Here is a 25,825-nt window from a genome sequence, read left to right on the forward strand (position 1 = left end):
CAGGACCGCTCTGAATACACCTCGCCACTCCAGGCAAGGGCCACCTGAGACCTAGAGTAGAGATGCCCCCAATAATAAGAACATAGCCACTGTGCAGCCCTTCAAGACCGCTCTGAATACACCACGCCACTCCAGGCAAGGGCCACCTGAGACCTAGAGTAGAGATGCCCCCAATAATAAGAATATAGCCACTGTGCAGGTCTTCAAGACCGCTCTGAATACAGCTCGCTACTCCAGGCAAGGGCCACCTGAGACCTAGAGTAGAGATGCCCCCAATAATAAGAATATAGCCACTGTGCAGGCCTTCAAGACCGCTCTGAATACACCTCGCGACTCTAGGCAAGGGCCACCTGAGACCTAGAGTAGAGATGCCCACAATAATAACAATATAGCCACTGTGCAGGCCTTTAAGACCGCTCTGAATACACCTCACCACTCCAGGCAAGAGCCACCTGAGACCTAGAGTAGAGATGCCCCCAATAATAAGAACATAGCCACTGTGCAGGCCTTCAAGACCACTCTGAATACACCTCGCCACTCCAGGCAAGGGCCATCCGAGACCTAGAGTAGAGATGCCCCCAATAATAAGAACATAGCCACTGTGCAGGCCTTCAAGACGCCTCTGAATACACCTCGCCACTCCAGGCAAGAGCCACCAGAGACCTAGAGTAGAGATGCCCCCAATAATATGAACATAACCACTGTGCAGGCCTTCAAGACGGCTCTGAATACACCTCACCACTCCAGGCAAGGGCCCACTGAGACCTAGAGTAGAGATGCCCCCAATAATAAGAACATAGCCACTGTGCAGGCCTTCAAGACCGCTCTGAATACACCTCACCACTCCAGGCAAGAGCCACCTGAGACCTAGAGTAGAGATGCCCCCAATAATAAGAACATAGCCACTGTGCAGGCCTTCAAGACCACTCTGAATACACCTCGCCACTCCAGGCAAGGGCCATCCGAGACCTAGAGTAGAGATGCCCCCAATAATAAGAACATAGCCACTGTGCAGGCCTTCAAGACCACTCTGAATACACCTCGCCACTCCAGGCAAGGGCCACCTGAGACCTAGAGTAGAGATGCCCCCAATAATAAGAATATAGCCACTGTGCAGGCCTTCAAGACGGCTCTGAATACACCTCGCCACTCCAGGCAAGAGCCACCAGAGACAGGCCTTCAAGACCGCTCTGAATATACCTCACCACTCCAGGCAAAGGCCCACTGAGACCTAGAGTAGAGATGCCCCCAATAATAAGAACATAGCCACTGTGCAGGCCTTCAAGACCGCTCTGAATACACCTCACCACTCCAGGCAAGGGCCACCTGAGACCTAGAGTAGAGATGCCCCCAATAATAAGAACATAGCCACTGTGCAGGCCTTCAAGACCGCTCTGAATACACCTCGCCACTCCAGGCAAGGGCCACCTGAGACCTAGAGTAGAGATGCCCCCAATAATAAGAACATAGCCACTGTGCAGCCCTTCAAGACCGCTCTGAATACACCACGCCACTCCAGGCAAGGGCCACCTGAGACCTAGAGTAGAGATGCCCCCAATAATAAGAATATAGCCACTGTGCAGGTCTTCAAGACCGCTCTGAATACACCTCGCCACTCCAGGCAAGGGCCCACTGAGACCTAGAGTAGAGATGCCCCCAATAATAAGAATATAGCCACTGTGCAGGCCTTCAAGACGGCTCTGAATACACCTCGCCACTCCAGGCAAGAGCCACCAGAGACCTAGAGTAGAGATGCCCCCAATAATATGAACATAACCACTGTGCAGGCCTTCAAGACCGCTCTGAATACACCTCACCACTCCAGGCAAGGGCCCACTGAGACCTAGAGTAGAGATGCCCCCAATAATAAGAACATAGCCACTGTGAAGGCCTTCAAGACCACTCTGAATACACCTCACCACTCCAGGCAAGGGCTCACTGAGACCTAGAGTAGAGATGCCCCCAATAATAAGAACATAGCCTCTGTGCAGGCCTTCAAGACCGCTCTGAATACACCTCACCACTCCAGGCAAGAGCCACCTGAGACCTAGAGTAGAGATGCCCCCAATAATAAGAACATAGCCACTGTGCAGGCCTTCAAGACTGCTCTGAATACACCTCGCCACTCCAGGCAAGGGCCCCCTGAGACCTACAGTAGAGATGCCCCCAATAATAAGAACATAGCCACTGTGCAGACCTTCAAGACCACACTGAATACACCTAGCCACTCCAGGCAAGAGCCACCTGAGACCTAGAGTAGAGATGCCCCCAATAATATGAACATAACCACTGTGCAGGCCTTCAAGACCACTCTGAATACACCTCACCACTCCAGGCAAGGGCCACCTGAGACCTAGAGTAGAGATGCCCCCAATAATAAGAACATAGCCACTGTGCAGACCTTCAAGACTGCTCTGAATACACCTCGCCACTCCAGGCGAGGACCACCTGAGGCCTAGAGTAGAGATGCCCCCAATAATAAGAACATAGGCACGGTGCAGGCCTTCAAGACCGCTCTGAATACACCTCGCCACTCCAGGCGAGGGCCACCTGAGACCTAGAGTAGAGATGCCCCCAATAATAAGAACATAGCCACTGTGCAGGCCTTCAAGACCGCTCTGAATACACCTCGCCACTCCAGGCAAGGGCCACCCGAGACCTAGAGTAGAGATGCCCCCCAATAATAAGAACATAGCCACTGTGCAGGCCTTCAAGACCACTCTGAATACAGCTCGCTACTCCAGGCAAGGGCCACCTGAGACCTAGAGTAGAGATGCCTCCAATAATAAGAACATAGTCACTATGCAGGCCTTCAAGACCACTCTGAATACACCTCACCACTCCAGGCAAGGGCCACCTGAGACCTAGAGTAGAGATGCCCCCCACTAATAATAGCATAGCCACTGTGCAGGCCTTCAAGACCGCTCTGAATACACCTCACCACTCCAGGCAAGGCCCACCTGAGACCTAGAGAAGAGATGCCCCCAATAATAAGAACATAGCCACTGTGCAGGCCTTCAAGACCGTTCTGATTACACCTCGCCACTCCAGGCAAGGGCCACCCGAGACCTAGAGTAGAGATGCCTCCAATAATAAGAACATAGCCACCGTGCAGGCCTTCAAGACCACTCTGAATACACCTCGCCACTCCAGGCAAGGGCCATCCGAGACCTAGAGTAGAGATGCCCCCAATAATAAGAACATAGCCACTGTGCAGGCCTTCAAGACCACTCTGAATACACCTCGCCACTCCAGGCAAGGGCCACCTGAGACCTAGAGTAGAGATGCCCCCAATAATAAGAATATAGCCACTGTGCAGGCCTTCAAGACGGCTCTGAATACACCTCGCCACTCCAGGCAAGAGCCACCAGAGACAGGCCTTCAAGACCGCTCTGAATACACCTCACCACTCCAGGCAAGGGCCCACTGAGACCTAGAGTAGAGATGCCCCCAATAATAAGAACATAGCCACTGTGCAGGCCTTCAAGACCACTCTGAATACACCTCACCACTCCAGGCAAGGGCCACCTGAGACCTAGAGTAGAGATGCCCCCAATAATAAGAACATATCCACTGTGCAGGCCTTCAGGACCGCTCTGAATACACCTCGCCACTCCAGGCAAGGGCCACCTGAGACCTAGAGTAGAGATGCCCCCAATAATAAGAACATAGCCACTGTGCAGCCCTTCAAGACCGCTCTGAATACACCACGCCACTCCAGGCAAGGGCCACCTGAGACCTAGAGTAGAGATGCCCCCAATAATAAGAATATAGCCACTGTGCAGGTCTTCAAGACCGCTCTGAATACAGCTCGCTACTCCAGGCAAGGGCCACCTGAGACCTAGAGTAGAGATGCCCCCAATAATAAGAACATAGCCACTATGCAGGCCTTCAAGACCACTCTGAATACACCTCGTCACTCCAGGCAAGGGCCACCTGAGACCTAGAGTAGAGATGCCCCCAATAATAAGAATATAGCCACTGTGCAGGCCTTCAAGACCGCTCTGAATATACCTCGCGACTCTAGGCAAGGGCCACCTGAGACCTAGAGTAGAGATGCCCACAATAATAACAATATAGCCACTGTGCAGGCCTTTAAGACCGCTCTGAATACACCTCACCACTCCGGGCAAGAGCCACCTGAGACCTAGAGTAGAGATGCCCCCAATAATAAGAACATAGCCACTGTGCAGGCCTTCAAGACCACTCTGAATACACCTCGCCACTCCAGGCAAGGGCCATCCGAGACCTAGAGTAGAGATGCCCCCAATAATAAGAACATAGCCACTGTGCAGGCCTTCAAGACCACTCTGAATACACCTCGCCACTCCAGGCAAGGGCCACCTGAGACCTAGAGTAGAGATGCCCCCAATAATAAGAATATAGCCACTGGGCAGGCCTTCAAGACGGCTCTGAATACACCTCGCCACTCCAGGCAAGAGCCACCAGAGATAGGCCTTCAAGACCGCTCTGAATATACCTCACCACTCCAGGCAAGGGCCCACTGAGACCTAGAGTAGAGATGCCCCCAATAATAAGAACATAGCCACTGTGCAGGCCTTCAAGACCGCTCTGAATACACCTCACCACTCCAGGCAAGGGCCACCTGAGACCTAGAGTAGAGATGCCCCCAATAATAAGAACATAGCCACTGTGCAGGCCTTCAAGACCGCTCTGAATACACCTCACCACTCCAGGCAAGGGCCCACTGAGACCTAGAGTAGAGATGCCCCCAATAATAAGAACATAGCCACTGTGCAGGCCTTCAAGACCACTCTGAATACACCTCACCACTCCAGACAAGGGCCTACTGAGACCTAGAGTAGAGATGCCCCCAATAATAAGAATATAGCCACTGTGCAGGTCTTCAAGACCGCTCTGAATACACCTCGCCACTCCAGGCAAGGGCCCACTGAGACCTAGAGGAGAGATGCCCCCAATAATAAGAATATAGCCACTGTGCAGGCCTTCAAGACGGCTCTGAATACACCTCGCCACTCCAGGCAAGAGCCACCAGAGACCTAGAGTAGAGATGCCCCCAATAATATGAACATAACCACTGTGCAGGCCTTCAAGACCGCTCTGAATACACCTCACCACTCCAGGCAAGGGCCCACTGAGACCTAGAGTAGAGATGCCCCCAATAATAAGAACATAGCCACTGTGCAGGCCTTCAAGACCACTCTGAATACACCTCACCACTCCAGGCAAGGGCCCACTGAGACCTAGAGTAGAGATGCACCCAATAATAAGAACATAGCCACTGTGCAGGCCTTCAAGACCGCTCTGAATACACCTCACCACTCCAGGCAAGAGCCACCTGAGACCTAGAGTAGAGATGCCTTCAATAATAAGAACATAGCCACTGTGCAGGCCTTCAAGACTGCTCTGAATACACCTCGCCACTCCAGGCAAGGGCCCCCTGAGACCTACAGTAGAGATGCCCCCAATAATAAGAACATAGCCACTGTGCAGACCTTCAAGACCACACTGAATACACCTAGCCACTCCAGGCAAGAGCCACCTGAGACCTAGAGTAGAGATGCCCCCAATAATATGAACATAACCACTGTGCAGGCCTTCAAGACCACTCTGAAGACACCTCACCACTCCAGGCAAGGGCCACCTGAGACCTAGAGTAGAGATGCCCCCAATAATAAGAACATAGCCACTGTGCAGACCTTCAAGACTGCTCTGAATACACCTCGCCACTCCAGGCGAGGACCACCTGAGACCTAGAGTAGAGATGCCCCCAATAATAAGAACATAGGCACGGTGCAGGCCTTCAAGACCGCTCTGAATACACCTCGCCACTCCAGGCGAGGGCCACCTGAGACCTAGAGTAGAGATGCCCCCAATAATAAGAACATAGCCACTGTGCAGGCCTTCAAGACCGCTCTGAATACACCTCGCCACTCCAGGCAAGGGCCACCCGAGACCTAGAGTAGAGATGCCCCCCAATAATAAGAACATAGCCACTGTGCAGGCCTTCAAGACCACTCTGAATACACCTCGCCACTCCAGGAAAGAGCCACCTGAGACCTAGCGTACAGATGCCCCCAATAATAAGAACATAGCCACTGTGCAGGCCTTCAAGACCACTCTGAATACACCTTGCCACTAAAGGCAAGGGCCACCTGAGACCTAGAGTAGAGATGCCCCCAATAATAAGAATATAGCCACTGTGCAGGTCTTCTAGACCACTCTGAATACACCTCGCCACTCCAGGCAAGGGCCCACTGAGACCTAGAGTAGAGATGCCCCCAATAATAAGAACATAGCCACTGTGCAGGCCTTCAAGACCGCTCTGAATACACCTCGCCACTCCAGGCAAGGGCCACCTGAGACCTAGAGTAGAGATGCCCCCAATAATAAGAACATAGCCACTGTGCAGCCCTTCAAGACCGCTCTGAATACACCACGCCACTCCAGGCAAGGGCCACCTGAGACCTAGAGTAGAGATGCCCCCAATAATAAGAATATAGCCACTGTGCAGGTCTTCAAGACCGCTCTGAATACAGCTCGCTACTCCAGGCAAGGGCCACCTGAGACCTAGAGTAGAGATTCCCCCAATAATAAGAACATAGCCACTATGCAGGCCTTCAAGACCACTCTGAATACACCTCGTCACTCCAGGCAAGGGCCACCTGAGACCTAGAGTAGAGATGCCCCCAATAATAAGAATATAGCCACTGTGCAGGCCTTCAAGACCGCTCTGAATACACCTCGCGACTCTAGGCAAGGGCCACCTGAGACCTAGAGTAGAGATGCCCACAATAATAACAATATAGCCACTGTGCAGGCCTTTAAGACCGCTCTGAATACACCTCGCCACTCTAGGCAAGGGCCACCTGAGACCTAGTTTAGAGATGCCCCCCAATAATAAGAACATAGCCACTGTGCAGGCCTTCAAGACGGCTCTGAATACACCTCGCCACTCCAGGCAAGGGCCACCTGAGACCTAGAGTAGAGATGCCCCCAATAATAAGAACATAGCCACTGTGCAGGCCTTCAAGACAGCTCTGAATACACCTCGCCACTCCAGGCAAGGGCCACCTGAGACCTAGAGTAGAGATGCCCCCAATAATAAGAACATAGCCACTGTGCAGGCCTTCAAGACCGCTCTGAATACACCTCGCCACTCCAGGCAAGGGCCACCTGAGACCTAGAGTAGAGATGCCCCCAATAATAAGAACATAGCCACTGTGCAGCCCTTCAAGACCGCTCTGAATACACCACGCCACTCCAGGCAAGGGCCACCTGAGACCTAGAGTAGAGATGCCCCCAATAATAAGAATATAGCCACTGTGCAGGTCTTCAAGACCGCTCTGAATACACCTCGCCACTCCAGGCAAGGGCCATCCGAGACCTAGAGTAGAGATGCCCCCAATAATAAGAACATAGCCACTGTGCAGGCCTTCAAGACCACTCTGAATACACCTCGCCACTCCAGGCAAGGGCCACCTGAGACCTAGAGTAGAGATGCCCCCAATAATAAGAATATAGCCACTGTGCAGGCCTTCAAGACGGCTCTGAATACACCTCGCCACTCCAGGCAAGAGCCACCAGAGACAGGCCTTCAAGACCGCTCTGAATATACCTCACCACTCCAGGCAAAGGCCCACTGAGACCTAGAGTAGAGATGCCCCCAATAATAAGAACATAGCCACTGTGCAGGCCTTCAAGACCGCTCTGAATACACCTCACCACTCCAGGCAAGGGCCACCTGAGACCTAGAGTAGAGATGCCCCCAATAATAAGAACATAGCCACTGTGCAGGCCTTCAAGACCGCTCTGAATACACCTCGCCACTCCAGGCAAGGGCCACCTGAGACCTAGAGTAGAGATGCCCCCAATAATAAGAACATAGCCACTGTGCAGCCCTTCAAGACCGCTCTGAATACACCACGCCACTCCAGGCAAGGGCCACCTGAGACCTAGAGTAGAGATGCCCCCAATAATAAGAATATAGCCACTGTGCAGGTCTTCAAGACCGCTCTGAATACACCTCGCCACTCCAGGCAAGGGCCCACTGAGACCTAGAGTAGAGATGCCCCCAATAATAAGAATATAGCCACTGTGCAGGCCTTCAAGACGGCTCTGAATACACCTCGCCACTCCAGGCAAGAGCCACCAGAGACCTAGAGTAGAGATGCCCCCAATAATATGAACATAACCACTGTGCAGGCCTTCAAGACCGCTCTGAATACACCTCACCACTCCAGGCAAGGGCCCACTGAGACCTAGAGTAGAGATGCCCCCAATAATAATAACATAGCCACTGTGAAGGCCTTCAAGACCACTCTGAATACACCTCACCACTCCAGGCAAGGGCTCACTGAGACCTAGAGTAGAGATGCCCCCAATAATAAGAACATAGCCTCTGTGCAGGCCTTCAAGACCGCTCTGAATACACCTCACCACTCCAGGCAAGAGCCACCTGAGACCTAGAGTAGAGATGCCCCCAATAATAAGAACATAGCCACTGTGCAGGCCTTCAAGACTGCTCTGAATACACCTCGCCACTCCAGGCAAGGGCCCCCTGAGACCTACAGTAGAGATGCCCCCAATAATAAGAACATAGCCACTGTGCAGACCTTCAAGACCACACTGAATACACCTAGCCACTCCAGGCAAGAGCCACCTGAGACCTAGAGTAGAGATGCCCCCAATAATATGAACATAACCACTGTGCAGGCCTTCAAGACCACTCTGAATACACCTCACCACTCCAGGCAAGGGCCACCTGAGACCTAGAGTAGAGATGCCCCCAATAATAAGAACATAGCCACTGTGCAGACCTTCAAGACTGCTCTGAATACACCTCGCCACTCCAGGCGAGGACCACCTGAGGCCTAGAGTAGAGATGCCCCCAATAATAAGAACATAGGCACGGTGCAGGCCTTCAAGACCGCTCTGAATACACCTCGCCACTCCAGGCGAGGGCCACCTGAGACCTAGAGTAGAGATGCCCCCAATAATAAGAACATAGCCACTGTGCAGGCCTTCAAGACCGCTCTGAATACACCTCGCCACTCCAGGCAAGGGCCACCCGAGACCTAGAGTAGAGATGCCCCCCAATAATAAGAACATAGCCACTGTGCAGGCCTTCAAGACCACTCTGAATACAGCTCGCTACTCCAGGCAAGGGCCACCTGAGACCTAGAGTAGAGATGCCTCCAATAATAAGAACATAGTCACTATGCAGGCCTTCAAGACCACTCTGAATACACCTCACCACTCCAGGCAAGGGCCACCTGAGACCTAGAGTAGAGATGCCCCCCACTAATAATAGCATAGCCACTGTGCAGGCCTTCAAGACCGCTCTGAATACACCTCACCACTCCAGGCAAGGCCCACCTGAGACCTAGAGAAGAGATGCCCCCAATAATAAGAACATAGCCACTGTGCAGGCCTTCAAGACCGTTCTGATTACACCTCGCCACTCCAGGCAAGGGCCACCCGAGACCTAGAGTAGAGATGCCTCCAATAATAAGAACATAGCCACCGTGCAGGCCTTCAAGACCACTCTGAATACACCTCGCCACTCCAGGCAAGGGCCATCCGAGACCTAGAGTAGAGATGCCCCCAATAATAAGAACATAGCCACTGTGCAGGCCTTCAAGACCACTCTGAATACACCTCGCCACTCCAGGCAAGGGCCACCTGAGACCTAGAGTAGAGATGCCCCCAATAATAAGAATATAGCCACTGTGCAGGCCTTCAAGACGGCTCTGAATACACCTCGCCACTCCAGGCAAGAGCCACCAGAGACAGGCCTTCAAGACCGCTCTGAATACACCTCACCACTCCAGGCAAGGGCCCACTGAGACCTAGAGTAGAGATGCCCCCAATAATAAGAACATAGCCACTGTGCAGGCCTTCAAGACCACTCTGAATACACCTCACCACTCCAGGCAAGGGCCACCTGAGACCTAGAGTAGAGATGCCCCCAATAATAAGAACATATCCACTGTGCAGGCCTTCAGGACCGCTCTGAATACACCTCGCCACTCCAGGCAAGGGCCACCTGAGACCTAGAGTAGAGATGCCCCCAATAATAAGAACATAGCCACTGTGCAGCCCTTCAAGACCGCTCTGAATACACCACGCCACTCCAGGCAAGGGCCACCTGAGACCTAGAGTAGAGATGCCCCCAATAATAAGAATATAGCCACTGTGCAGGTCTTCAAGACCGCTCTGAATACAGCTCGCTACTCCAGGCAAGGGCCACCTGAGACCTAGAGTAGAGATGCCCCCAATAATAAGAACATAGCCACTATGCAGGCCTTCAAGACCACTCTGAATACACCTCGTCACTCCAGGCAAGGGCCACCTGAGACCTAGAGTAGAGATGCCCCCAATAATAAGAATATAGCCACTGTGCAGGCCTTCAAGACCGCTCTGAATATACCTCGCGACTCTAGGCAAGGGCCACCTGAGACCTAGAGTAGAGATGCCCACAATAATAACAATATAGCCACTGTGCAGGCCTTTAAGACCGCTCTGAATACACCTCACCACTCCGGGCAAGAGCCACCTGAGACCTAGAGTAGAGATGCCCCCAATAATAAGAACATAGCCACTGTGCAGGCCTTCAAGACCACTCTGAATACACCTCGCCACTCCAGGCAAGGGCCATCCGAGACCTAGAGTAGAGATGCCCCCAATAATAAGAACATAGCCACTGTGCAGGCCTTCAAGACCACTCTGAATACACCTCGCCACTCCAGGCAAGGGCCACCTGAGACCTAGAGTAGAGATGCCCCCAATAATAAGAATATAGCCACTGGGCAGGCCTTCAAGACGGCTCTGAATACACCTCGCCACTCCAGGCAAGAGCCACCAGAGATAGGCCTTCAAGACCGCTCTGAATATACCTCACCACTCCAGGCAAGGGCCCACTGAGACCTAGAGTAGAGATGCCCCCAATAATAAGAACATAGCCACTGTGCAGGCCTTCAAGACCGCTCTGAATACACCTCACCACTCCAGGCAAGGGCCACCTGAGACCTAGAGTAGAGATGCCCCCAATAATAAGAACATAGCCACTGTGCAGGCCTTCAAGACCGCTCTGAATACACCTCACCACTCCAGGCAAGGGCCCACTGAGACCTAGAGTAGAGATGCCCCCAATAATAAGAACATAGCCACTGTGCAGGCCTTCAAGACCACTCTGAATACACCTCACCACTCCAGACAAGGGCCTACTGAGACCTAGAGTAGAGATGCCCCCAATAATAAGAATATAGCCACTGTGCAGGTCTTCAAGACCGCTCTGAATACACCTCGCCACTCCAGGCAAGGGCCCACTGAGACCTAGAGGAGAGATGCCCCCAATAATAAGAATATAGCCACTGTGCAGGCCTTCAAGACGGCTCTGAATACACCTCGCCACTCCAGGCAAGAGCCACCAGAGACCTAGAGTAGAGATGCCCCCAATAATATGAACATAACCACTGTGCAGGCCTTCAAGACCGCTCTGAATACACCTCACCACTCCAGGCAAGGGCCCACTGAGACCTAGAGTAGAGATGCCCCCAATAATAAGAACATAGCCACTGTGCAGGCCTTCAAGACCACTCTGAATACACCTCACCACTCCAGGCAAGGGCCCACTGAGACCTAGAGTAGAGATGCACCCAATAATAAGAACATAGCCACTGTGCAGGCCTTCAAGACCGCTCTGAATACACCTCACCACTCCAGGCAAGAGCCACCTGAGACCTAGAGTAGAGATGCCTTCAATAATAAGAACATAGCCACTGTGCAGGCCTTCAAGACTGCTCTGAATACACCTCGCCACTCCAGGCAAGGGCCCCCTGAGACCTACAGTAGAGATGCCCCCAATAATAAGAACATAGCCACTGTGCAGACCTTCAAGACCACACTGAATACACCTAGCCACTCCAGGCAAGAGCCACCTGAGACCTAGAGTAGAGATGCCCCCAATAATATGAACATAACCACTGTGCAGGCCTTCAAGACCACTCTGAAGACACCTCACCACTCCAGGCAAGGGCCACCTGAGACCTAGAGTAGAGATGCCCCCAATAATAAGAACATAGCCACTGTGCAGACCTTCAAGACTGCTCTGAATACACCTCGCCACTCCAGGCGAGGACCACCTGAGACCTAGAGTAGAGATGCCCCCAATAATAAGAACATAGGCACGGTGCAGGCCTTCAAGACCGCTCTGAATACACCTCGCCACTCCAGGCGAGGGCCACCTGAGACCTAGAGTAGAGATGCCCCCAATAATAAGAACATAGCCACTGTGCAGGCCTTCAAGACCGCTCTGAATACACCTCGCCACTCCAGGCAAGGGCCACCCGAGACCTAGAGTAGAGATGCCCCCCAATAATAAGAACATAGCCACTGTGCAGGCCTTCAAGACCACTCTGAATACACCTCGCCACTCCAGGAAAGAGCCACCTGAGACCTAGCGTACAGATGCCCCCAATAATAAGAACATAGCCACTGTGCAGGCCTTCAAGACCACTCTGAATACACCTTGCCACTAAAGGCAAGGGCCACCTGAGACCTAGAGTAGAGATGCCCCCAATAATAAGAATATAGCCACTGTGCAGGTCTTCTAGACCACTCTGAATACACCTCGCCACTCCAGGCAAGGGCCCACTGAGACCTAGAGTAGAGATGCCCCCAATAATAAGAACATAGCCACTGTGCAGGCCTTCAAGACCGCTCTGAATACACCTCGCCACTCCAGGCAAGGGCCACCTGAGACCTAGAGTAGAGATGCCCCCAATAATAAGAACATAGCCACTGTGCAGCCCTTCAAGACCGCTCTGAATACACCACGCCACTCCAGGCAAGGGCCACCTGAGACCTAGAGTAGAGATGCCCCCAATAATAAGAATATAGCCACTGTGCAGGTCTTCAAGACCGCTCTGAATACAGCTCGCTACTCCAGGCAAGGGCCACCTGAGACCTAGAGTAGAGATTCCCCCAATAATAAGAACATAGCCACTATGCAGGCCTTCAAGACCACTCTGAATACACCTCGTCACTCCAGGCAAGGGCCACCTGAGACCTAGAGTAGAGATGCCCCCAATAATAAGAATATAGCCACTGTGCAGGCCTTCAAGACCGCTCTGAATACACCTCGCGACTCTAGGCAAGGGCCACCTGAGACCTAGAGTAGAGATGCCCACAATAATAACAATATAGCCACTGTGCAGGCCTTTAAGACCGCTCTGAATACACCTCGCCACTCTAGGCAAGGGCCACCTGAGACCTAGTTTAGAGATGCCCCCCAATAATAAGAACATAGCCACTGTGCAGGCCTTCAAGACGGCTCTGAATACACCTCGCCACTCCAGGCAAGGGCCACCTGAGACCTAGAGTAGAGATGCCCCCAATAATAAGAACATAGCCACTGTGCAGGCCTTCAAGACAGCTCTGAATACACCTCGCCACTCCAGGCAAGGGCCACCTGAGACCTAGAGTAGAGATGCCCCCAATAATAAGAACATAGCCACTGTGCAGGCCTTCAAGACCGCTCTGAATACACCTCGCCACTCCAGGCAAGGGCCACCTGAGACCTAGAGTAGAGATGCCCCCAATAATAAGAACATAGCCACTGTGCAGCCCTTCAAGACCGCTCTGAATACACCACGCCACTCCAGGCAAGGGCCACCTGAGACCTAGAGTAGAGATGCCCCCAATAATAAGAATATAGCCACTGTGCAGGTCTTCAAGACCGCTCTGAATACAGCTCGCTACTCCAGGCAAGGGCCACCTGAGACCTAGAGTAGAGATGCCCCCAATAATAAGAACATAGCCACTGTGCAGGCCTTCAAGACCACTCTGAATACACCTCACCACTCCAGGCAAGGCCCACCTGAGACCTAGAGAAGAGATGCCCCCAATAATAAGAACATAGCCACTGTGCAGGCCTTCAAGACCGTTCTGATTACACCTCGCCACTCCAGGCAAGGGCCACCCGAGACCTAGAGTAGAGATGCCTCCAATAATAAGAACATAGCCACCGTGCAGGCCTTCAAGACCACTCTGAATACACCTCGCCACTCCAGGCAAGGGCCATCCGAGACCTAGAGTAGAGATGCCCCCAATAATAAGAACATAGCCACTGTGCAGGCCTTCAAGACCACTCTGAATACACCTCGCCACTCCAGGCAAGGGCCACCTGAGACCTAGAGTAGAGATGCCCCCAATAATAAGAATATAGCCACTGTGCAGGCCTTCAAGACGGCTCTGAATACACCTCGCCACTCCAGGCAAGAGCCACCAGAGACAGGCCTTCAAGACCGCTCTGAATACACCTCACCACTCCAGGCAAGGGCCCACTGAGACCTAGAGTAGAGATGCCCCCAATAATAAGAACATAGCCACTGTGCAGGCCTTCAAGACCACTCTGAATACACCTCACCACTCCAGGCAAGGGCCACCTGAGACCTAGAGTAGAGATGCCCCCAATAATAAGAACATATCCACTGTGCAGGCCTTCAGGACCGCTCTGAATACACCTCGCCACTCCAGGCAAGGGCCACCTGAGACCTAGAGTAGAGATGCCCCCAATAATAAGAACATAGCCACTGTGCAGCCCTTCAAGACCGCTCTGAATACACCACGCCACTCCAGGCAAGGGCCACCTGAGACCTAGAGTAGAGATGACCCCAATAATAAGAATATAGCCACTGTGCAGGTCTTCAAGACCGCTCTGAATACAGCTCGCTACTCCAGGCAAGGGCCACCTGAGACCTAGAGTAAAGATGCCCCCAATAATAAGAACATAGCCACTATGCAGGCCTTCAAGACCACTCTGAATACACCTCGTCACTCCAGGCAAGGGCCACCTGAGACCTAGAGTAGAGATGCCCCCAATAATAAGAATATAGCCACTGTGCAGGCCTTCAAGACCGCTCTGAATATACCTCGCGACTCTAGGCAAGGGCCACCTGAGACCTAGAGTAGAGATGCCCACAATAATAACAATATAGCCACTGTGCAGGCCTTTAAGACCGCTCTGAATACACCTCACCACTCCAGGCAAGAGCCACCTGAGACCTAGAGTAGAGATGCCCCCAATAATAAGAACATAGCCACTGTGCAGGCCTTCAAGACCACTCTGAATACACCTCGCCACTCCAGGCAAGGGCCATCCGAGACCTAGAGTAGAGATGCCCCCAATAATAAGAACATAGCCACTGTGCAGGCCTTCAAGACCACTCTGAATACACCTCGCCACTCCAGGCAAGGGCCACCTGAGACCTAGAGTAGAGATGCCCCCAATAATAAGAATATAGCCACTGTGCAGGCCTTCAAGACGGCTCTGAATACACCTCGCCACTCCAGGCAAGAGCCACCAGAGACAGGCCTTCAAGACCGCTCTGAATATACCTCACCACTCCAGGCAAGGGCCCACTGAGACCTAGAGTAGAGATGCCCCCAATAATAAGAACATAGCCACTGTGCAGGCCTTCAAGACCGCTCTGAATACACCTCACCACTCCAGGCAAGGGCCACCTGAGACCTAGAGTAGAGATGCCCCCAATAATAAGAACATAGCCACTGTGCAGGCCTTCAAGACCGCTCTGAATACACCTCACCACTCCAGGCAAGGGCCCACTGAGACCTAGAGTAGAGATGCCCCCAATAATAAGAACATAGCCACTGTGCAGGCCTTCAAGACCACTCTGAATACACCTCACCACTCCAGACAAGGGCCTACTGAGACCTAGAGTAGAGATGCCCCCAATAATAAGAATATAGCCACTGTGCAGGTCTTCAAGACCGCTCTGAATACACCTCGCCACTCCAGGCAAGGGCCCACTGAGACCTAGAGTAGAGATGCCCCCAATAATAAGAATATAGCCACTGTGCAGGCCTTCAAGACGGCTCTGAATACACCTCGCCACTCCAGGCAAGAGCCACCAGAGACCTAGAGTAGAGATGCCCCCAATAATATGAACATAACCACTGTGCAGGCCTTCAAGACCGCTCTGAATACACCTCACCACTCCAGGCAAGGGCCCACTGAGACCTAGAGTAGAGATGCCCCCAATAATAAGAACATAGCCACTGTGCAGGCCTTCAAGACCACTCTGAATACACCTCACCACTCCAGGCAAGGGCCCACTGAGACCTAGAGTAGAGATGCACCCAATAATAAGAACATAGCCACTGTGCAGGCCTTCAAGACCGCTCTGAATACACCTCACCACTCCAGGCAAGAGCCACCTGAGACCTAGAGTAGAGATGCCTTCAATAATAAGAACATAGCCACTGTGCAGGCCTTCAAGACTGCTCTGAATACACCTCGCCACTCCAGGCAAGGGCCCCCTGAGACCTACAGTAGAGATGCCCCCAATAATAAGAACATAGCCACTGTGCAGACCTTCAAGACCACACTGAATACACCTAGCCACTCCAGGCAAGAGCCACCTGAGACCTAGAGTAGAGATGCCCCCAATAATATGAACATAACCACTGTGCAGGCCTTCAAGACCACTCTGAAGACACCTCACCACTCCAGGCAAGGGCCACCTGAGACCTAGAGTAGAGATGCCCCCAATAATAAGAACATAGCCACTGTGCAGACCTTCAAGACTGCTCTGAATACACCTCGCCACTCCAGGCGAGGACCACCTGAGACCTAGAGTAGAGATGCCCCCAATAATAAGAACATAGGCACGGTGCAGGCCTTCAAGACCGCTCTGAATACACCTCGCCACTCCAGGCGAGGGCCACCTGAGACCTAGAGTAGAGATGCCCCCAATAATAAGAACATAGCCACTGTGCAGGCCTTCAAGACCGCTCTGAATACACCTCGCCACTCCAGGCAAGGGCCACCCGAGACCTAGAGTAGAGATGCCCCCCAATAATAAGAACATAGCCACTGTGCAGGCCTTCAAGACCACTCTGAATACACCTCGCCACTCCAGGAAAGAGCCACCTGAGACCTAGAGTACAGATGCCCCCAATAATAAGAACATAGCCACTGTGCAGGCCTTCAAGACCACTCTGAATACACCTCGCCACTAAAGGCAAGGGCCACCTGAGACCTAGAGTAGAGATGCCCCCAATAATAAGAATATAGCCACTGTGCAGGTCTTCTAGACCACTCTGAATACACCTCACCACTCCAGGCAAGGGCCCACTGAGACCTAGAGTAGAGATGCCCCCAATAATAAGAACATAGCCACTGTGCAGGCCTTCAAGACCGCTCTGAATACACCTCGCCACTCCAGGCAAGGGCCACCTGAGACCTAGAGTAGAGATGCCCCCAATAATAAGAACATAGCCACTGTGCAGGCCTTCAAGACCACTCTGAATACACCTCGCCACTCCAGGCAAGGGCCATCCGAGACCTAGAGTAGAGATGCCCCCAATAATAAGAACATAGCCACTGTGCAGGCCTTCAAGACCACTCTGAATACACCTCGCCACTCCAGGCAAGGGCCACCTGAGACCTAGAGTAGAGATGCCCCCAATAATAAGAATATAGCCACTGTGCAGGCCTTCAAGACGGCTCTGAATACACCTCGCCACTCCAGGCAAGAGCCACCAGAGATAGGCCTTCAAGACCGCTCTGAATATACCTCACCACTCCAGGCAAGGGCCCACTAAGACCTAGAGTAGAGATGCCCCCAATAATAAGAACATAGCCACTGTGCAGGCCTTCAAGACCGCTCTGAATACACCTCACCACTCCAGGCAAGGGCCACCTGAGACCTAGAGTAGAGATGCCCCCAATAATAAGAACATAGCCACTGTGCAGGCCTTCAAGACCGCTCTGAATACACCTCACCACTCCAGGCAAGGGCCCACTGAGACCTAGAGTAGAGATGCCCCCAATAATAAGAACATAGCCACTGTGCAGGCCTTCAAGACCACTCTGAATACACCTCACCACTCCAGACAAGGGCCTACTGAGACCTAGAGTAGAGATGCCCCCAATAATAAGAATATAGCCACTGTGCAGGTCTTCAAGACCGCTCTGAATACACCTCGCCACTCCAGGCAAGGGCCCACTGAGACCTAGAGCAGAGATGCCCCCAATAATAAGAATATAGCCACTGTGCAGGCCTTCAAGACGGCTCTGAATACACCTCGCCACTCCAGGCAAGAGCCACCAGAGACAGGCCTTCAAGACCGCTCTGAATACACCTCACCACTCCAGGCAAGGGCCCACTGAGACCTAGAGTAGAGATGCCCCCAATAATAAGAACATAGCCACTGTGCAGGCCTTCAAGACCACTCTGAATACACCTCACCACTCCAGGCAAGGGCCACCTGAGACCTAGAGTAGAGATGCCCCCAATAATAAGAACATATCCACTGTGCAGGCCTTCAGGACCGCTCTGAATACACCTCGCCACTCCAGGCAAGGGCCACCTGAGACCTAGAGTAGAGATGCCCCCAATAATAAGAACATAGCCACTGTGCAGCCCTTCAAGACCGCTCTGAATACACCACGCCACTCCAGGCAAGGGCCACCTGAGACCTAGAGTAGAGATGACCCCAATAATAAGAATATAGCCACTGTGCAGGTCTTCAAGACCGCTCTGAATACACCTCGCCACTCCAGGCAAGGGCCCCCTGAGACCTACAGTAGAGATGCCCCCAATAATAAGAACATAGCCACTGTGCAGACCTTCAAGACCACACTGAATACACCTAGCCACTCCAGGCAAGAGCCACCTGAGACCTAGAGTAGAGATGCCCCCAATAATAAGAACATAGCCACTGTGCAGGCCTTCAAGACCACTCTGAATACACCTCACCACTCCAGACAAGGGCCTACTGAGACCTAGAGTAGAGATGCCCCCAATAATAAGAATATAGCCACTGTGCAGGTCTTCAAGACCGCTCTGAATACACCTCGCCACTCCAGGCAAGGGCCCACTGAGACCTAGAGCAGAGATGCCCCCAATAATAAGAATATAGCCACTGTGCAGGCCTTCAAGACGGCTCTGAATACACCTCGCCACTCCAGGCAAGAGCCACCAGAGACAGGCCTTCAAGACCGCTCTGAATACACCTCACCACTCCAGGCAAGGGCCCACTGAGACCTAGAGTAGAGATGCCCCCAATAATAAGAACATAGCCACTGTGCAGGCCTTCAAGACCACTCTGAATACACCTCACCACTCCAGGCAAGGGCCACCTGAGACCTAGAGTAGAGATGCCCCCAATAATAAGAACATATCCACTGTGCAGGCCTTCAGGACCGCTCTGAATACACCTCGCCACTCCAGGCAAGGGCCACCTGAGACCTAGAGTAGAGATGCCCCCAATAATAAGAACATAGCCACTGTGCAGCCCTTCAAGACCGCTCTGAATACACCACGCCACTCCAGGCAAGGGCCACCTGAGACCTAGAGTAGAGATGACCCCAATAATAAGAATATAGCCACTGTGCAGGTCTTCAAGACTGCTCTGAATACACCTCGCCACTCCAGGCAAGGGCCCCCTGAGACCTACAGTAGAGATGCCCCCAATAATAAGAACATAGCCACTGTGCAGACCTTCAAGACCACACTGAATACACCTAGCCACTCCAGGCAAGAGCCACCTGAGACCTAGAGTAGAGATGCCCCCAATAATATGAACATAACCACTGTGCAGGCCTTCAAGACCACTCTGAAGACACCTCACCACTCCAGGCAAGGGCCACCTGAGACCTAGAGTAGAGATGCCCCCAATAATAAGAACATAGCCACTGTGCAGACCTTCAAGACTGCTCTGAATACACCTCGCCACTCCAGGCGAGGACCACCTGAGACCTAGAGTAGAGATGCCCCCAATAATAAGAACATAGGCACGGTGCAGGCCTTCAAGACCGCTCTGAATACACCTCGCCACTCCAGGCGAGGGCCACCTGAGACCTAGAGTAGAGATGCCCCCAATAATAAGAACATAGCCACTGTGCAGGCCTTCAAGACCGCTCTGAATACACCTCGCCACTCCAGGCAAGGGCCACCCGAGACCTAGAGTAGAGATGCCCCCCAATAATAAGAACATAGCCACTGTGCAGGCCTTCAAGACCACTCTGAATACACCTCGCCACTCCAGGAAAGAGCCACCTGAGACCTAGCGTACAGATGCCCCCAATAATAAGAACATAGCCACTGTGCAGGCCTTCAAGACCACTCTGAATACACCTTGCCACTAAAGGCAAGGGCCACCTGAGACCTAGAGTAGAGATGCCCCCAATAATAAGAATATAGCCACTGTGCAGGTCTTCTAGACCACTCTGAATACACCTCGCCACTCCAGGCAAGGGCCCACTGAGACCTAGAGTAGAGATGCCCCCAATAATAAGAACATAGCCACTGTGCAGGCCTTCAAGACCGCTCTGAATACACCTCGCCACTCCAGGCAAGGGCCACCTGAGACCTAGAGTAGAGATGCCCCCAATAATAAGAACATAGCCACTGTGCAGCCCTTCAAGACCGCTCTGAATACACCACGCCACTCCAGGCAAGGGCCACCTGAGACCTAGAGTAGAGATGCCCCCAATAATAAGAATATAGCCACTGTGCAGGTCTTCAAGACCGCTCTGAATACAGCTCGCTACTCCAGGCAAGGGCCACCTGAGACCTAGAGTAGAGATTCCCCCAATAATAAGAACATAGCCACTATGCAGGCCTTCAAGACCACTCTGAATACACCTCGTCACTCCAGGCAAGGGCCACCTGAGACCTAGAGTAGAGATGCCCCCAATAATAAGAATATAGCCACTGTGCAGGCCTTCAAGACCGCTCTGAATACACCTCGCGACTCTAGGCAAGGGCCACCTGAGACCTAGAGTAGAGATGCCCACAATAATAACAATATAGCCACTGTGCAGGCCTTTAAGACCGCTCTGAATACACCTCGCCACTCTAGGCAAGGGCCACCTGAGACCTAGTTTAGAGATGCCCCCCAATAATAAGAACATAGCCACTGTGCAGGCCTTCAAGACGGCTCTGAATACACCTCGCCACTCCAGGCAAGGGCCACCTGAGACCTAGAGTAGAGATGCCCCCAATAATAAGAACATAGCCACTGTGCAGGCCTTCAAGACAGCTCTGAATACACCTCGCCACTCCAGGCAAGGGCCACCTGAGACCTAGAGTAGAGATGCCCCCAATAATAAGAACATAGCCACTGTGCAGGCCTTCAAGACCGCTCTGAATACACCTCGCCACTCCAGGCAAGGGCCACCTGAGACCTAGAGTAGAGATGCCCCCAATAATAAGAACATAGCCACTGTGCAGCCCTTCAAGACCGCTCTGAATACACCACGCCACTCCAGGCAAGGGCCACCTGAGACCTAGAGTAGAGATGCCCCCAATAATAAGAATATAGCCACTGTGCAGGTCTTCAAGACCGCTCTGAATACACCTCGCCACTCCAGGCAAGGGCCATCCGAGACCTAGAGTAGAGATGCCCCCAATAATAAGAACATAGCCACTGTGCAGGCCTTCAAGACCACTCTGAATACACCTCGCCACTCCAGGCAAGGGCCACCTGAGACCTAGAGTAGAGATGCCCCCAATAATAAGAATATAGCCACTGTGCAGGCCTTCAAGACGGCTCTGAATACACCTCGCCACTCCAGGCAAGAGCCACCAGAGACAGGCCTTCAAGACCGCTCTGAATATACCTCACCACTCCAGGCAAAGGCCCACTGAGACCTAGAGTAGAGATGCCCCCAATAATAAGAACATAGCCACTGTGCAGGCCTTCAAGACCGCTCTGAATACACCTCACCACTCCAGGCAAGGGCCACCTGAGACCTAGAGTAGAGATGCCCCCAATAATAAGAACATAGCCACTGTGCAGGCCTTCAAGACCGCTCTGAATACACCTCGCCACTCCAGGCAAGGGCCACCTGAGACCTAGAGTAGAGATGCCCCCAATAATAAGAACATAGCCACTGTGCAGCCCTTCAAGACCGCTCTGAATACACCACGCCACTCCAGGCAAGGGCCACCTGAGACCTAGAGTAGAGATGCCCCCAATAATAAGAATATAGCCACTGTGCAGGTCTTCAAGACCGCTCTGAATACACCTCGCCACTCCAGGCAAGGGCCCACTGAGACCTAGAGTAGAGATGCCCCCAATAATAAGAATATAGCCACTGTGCAGGCCTTCAAGACGGCTCTGAATACACCTCGCCACTCCAGGCAAGAGCCACCAGAGACCTAGAGTAGAGATGCCCCCAATAATATGAACATAACCACTGTGCAGGCCTTCAAGACCGCTCTGAATACACCTCACCACTCCAGGCAAGGGCCCACTGAGACCTAGAGTAGAGATGCCCCCAATAATAATAACATAGCCACTGTGAAGGCCTTCAAGACCACTCTGAATACACCTCACCACTCCAGGCAAGGGCTCACTGAGACCTAGAGTAGAGATGCCCCCAATAATAAGAACATAGCCTCTGTGCAGGCCTTCAAGACCGCTCTGAATACACCTCACCACTCCAGGCAAGAGCCACCTGAGACCTAGAGTAGAGATGCCCCCAATAATAAGAACATAGCCACTGTGCAGGCCTTCAAGACTGCTCTGAATACACCTCGCCACTCCAGGCAAGGGCCCCCTGAGACCTACAGTAGAGATGCCCCCAATAATAAGAACATAGCCACTGTGCAGACCTTCAAGACCACACTGAATACACCTAGCCACTCCAGGCAAGAGCCACCTGAGACCTAGAGTAGAGATGCCCCCAATAATATGAACATAACCACTGTGCAGGCCTTCAAGACCACTCTGAATACACCTCACCACTCCAGGCAAGGGCCACCTGAGACCTAGAGTAGAGATGCCCCCAATAATAAGAACATAGCCACTGTGCAGACCTTCAAGACTGCTCTGAATACACCTCGCCACTCCAGGCGAGGACCACCTGAGGCCTAGAGTAGAGATGCCCCCAATAATAAGAACATAGGCACGGTGCAGGCCTTCAAGACCGCTCTGAATACACCTCGCCACTCCAGGCGAGGGCCACCTGAGACCTAGAGTAGAGATGCCCCCAATAATAAGAACATAGCCACTGTGCAGGCCTTCAAGACCGCTCTGAATACACCTCGCCACTCCAGGCAAGGGCCACCCGAGACCTAGAGTAGAGATGCCCCCCAATAATAAGAACATAGCCACTGTGCAGGCCTTCAAGACCACTCTGAATACAGCTCGCTACTCCAGGCAAGGGCCACCTGAGACCTAGAGTAGAGATGCCTCCAATAATAAGAACATAGTCACTATGCAGGCCTTCAAGACCACTCTGAATACACCTCACCACTCCAGGCAAGGGCCACCTGAGACCTAGAGTAGAGATGCCCCCCACTAATAATAGCATAGCCACTGTGCAGGCCTTCAAGACCGCTCTGAATACACCTCACCACTCCAGGCAAGGCCCACCTGAGACCTAGAGAAGAGATGCCCCCAATAATAAGAACATAGCCACTGTGCAGGCCTTCAAGACCGTTCTGATTACACCTCGCCACTCCAGGCAAGGGCCACCCGAGACCTAGAGTAGAGATGCCTCCAATAATAAGAACATAGCCACCGTGCAGGCCTTCAAGACCACTCTGAATACACCTCGCCACTCCAGGCAAGGGCCATCCGAGACCTAGAGTAGAGATGCCCCCAATAATAAGAACATAGCCACTGTGCAGGCCTTCAAGACCACTCTGAATACACCTCGCCACTCCAGGCAAGGGCCACCTGAGACCTAGAGTAGAGATGCCCCCAATAATAAGAATATAGCCACTGTGCAGGCCTTCAAGACGGCTCTGAATACACCTCGCCACTCCAGGCAAGAGCCACCAGAGACAGGCCTTCAAGACCGCTCTGAATACACCTCACCACTCCAGGCAAGGGCCCACTGAGACCTAGAGTAGAGATGCCCCCAATAATAAGAACATAGCCACTGTGCAGGCCTTCAAGACCACTCTGAATACACCTCACCACTCCAGGCAAGGGCCACCTGAGACCTAGAGTAGAGATGCCCCCAATAATAAGAACATATCCACTGTGCAGGCCTTCAGGACCGCTCTGAATACACCTCGCCACTCCAGGCAAGGGCCACCTGAGACCTAGAGTAGAGATGCCCCCAATAATAAGAACATAGCCACTGTGCAGCCCTTCAAGACCGCTCTGAATACACCACGCCACTCCAGGCAAGGGCCACCTGAGACCTAGAGTAGAGATGCCCCCAATAATAAGAATATAGCCACTGTGCAGGTCTTCAAGACCGCTCTGAATACAGCTCGCTACTCCAGGCAAGGGCCACCTGAGACCTAGAGTAGAGATGCCCCCAATAATAAGAACATAGCCACTATGCAGGCCTTCAAGACCACTCTGAATACACCTCGTCACTCCAGGCAAGGGCCACCTGAGACCTAGAGTAGAGATGCCCCCAATAATAAGAATATAGCCACTGTGCAGGCCTTCAAGACCGCTCTGAATATACCTCGCGACTCTAGGCAAGGGCCACCTGAGACCTAGAGTAGAGATGCCCACAATAATAACAATATAGCCACTGTGCAGGCCTTTAAGACCGCTCTGAATACACCTCACCACTCCGGGCAAGAGCCACCTGAGACCTAGAGTAGAGATGCCCCCAATAATAAGAACATAGCCACTGTGCAGGCCTTCAAGACCACTCTGAATACACCTCGCCACTCCAGGCAAGGGCCATCCGAGACCTAGAGTAGAGATGCCCCCAATAATAAGAACATAGCCACTGTGCAGGCCTTCAAGACCACTCTGAATACACCTCGCCACTCCAGGCAAGGGCCACCTGAGACCTAGAGTAGAGATGCCCCCAATAATAAGAATATAGCCACTGGGCAGGCCTTCAAGACGGCTCTGAATACACCTCGCCACTCCAGGCAAGAGCCACCAGAGATAGGCCTTCAAGACCGCTCTGAATATACCTCACCACTCCAGGCAAGGGCCCACTGAGACCTAGAGTAGAGATGCCCCCAATAATAAGAACATAGCCACTGTGCAGGCCTTCAAGACCGCTCTGAATACACCTCACCACTCCAGGCAAGGGCCACCTGAGACCTAGAGTAGAGATGCCCCCAATAATAAGAACATAGCCACTGTGCAGGCCTTCAAGACCGCTCTGAATACACCTCACCACTCCAGGCAAGGGCCCACTGAGACCTAGAGTAGAGATGCCCCCAATAATAAGAACATAGCCACTGTGCAGGCCTTCAAGACCACTCTGAATACACCTCACCACTCCAGACAAGGGCCTACTGAGACCTAGAGTAGAGATGCCCCCAATAATAAGAATATAGCCACTGTGCAGGTCTTCAAGACCGCTCTGAATACACCTCGCCACTCCAGGCAAGGGCCCACTGAGACCTAGAGGAGAGATGCCCCCAATAATAAGAATATAGCCACTGTGCAGGCCTTCAAGACGGCTCTGAATACACCTCGCCACTCCAGGCAAGAGCCACCAGAGACCTAGAGTAGAGATGCCCCCAATAATATGAACATAACCACTGTGCAGGCCTTCAAGACCGCTCTGAATACACCTCACCACTCCAGGCAAGGGCCCACTGAGACCTAGAGTAGAGATGCCCCCAATAATAAGAACATAGCCACTGTGCAGGCCTTCAAGACCACTCTGAATACACCTCACCACTCCAGGCAAGGGCCCACTGAGACCTAGAGTAGAGATGCACCCAATAATAAGAACATAGCCACTGTGCAGGCCTTCAAGACCGCTCTGAATACACCTCACCACTCCAGGCAAGAGCCACCTGAGACCTAGAGTAGAGATGCCTTCAATAATAAGAACATAGCCACTGTGCAGGCCTTCAAGACTGCT

At 52.4% G+C, this 25,825-nt stretch overlaps 1 protein-coding gene across 1 annotated transcript in view; it reads right to left on the reverse strand.

Moving 5' to 3' along the window:
* LOC138489326 (zinc finger protein 850-like) overlaps positions 1–25,825 on the reverse strand; it is a 424,223-nt gene that overhangs the window by 95,727 nt on the left and 302,671 nt on the right. The window lies entirely within an intron of this gene.

Source organism: Ambystoma mexicanum, chromosome 9 (assembly GCF_040938575.1).
Source record: "Ambystoma mexicanum isolate Mex_15411 chromosome 9, UKY_AmexF1_1, whole genome shotgun sequence".
Taxonomy (NCBI): domain Eukaryota; kingdom Metazoa; phylum Chordata; class Amphibia; order Caudata; family Ambystomatidae; genus Ambystoma; species Ambystoma mexicanum.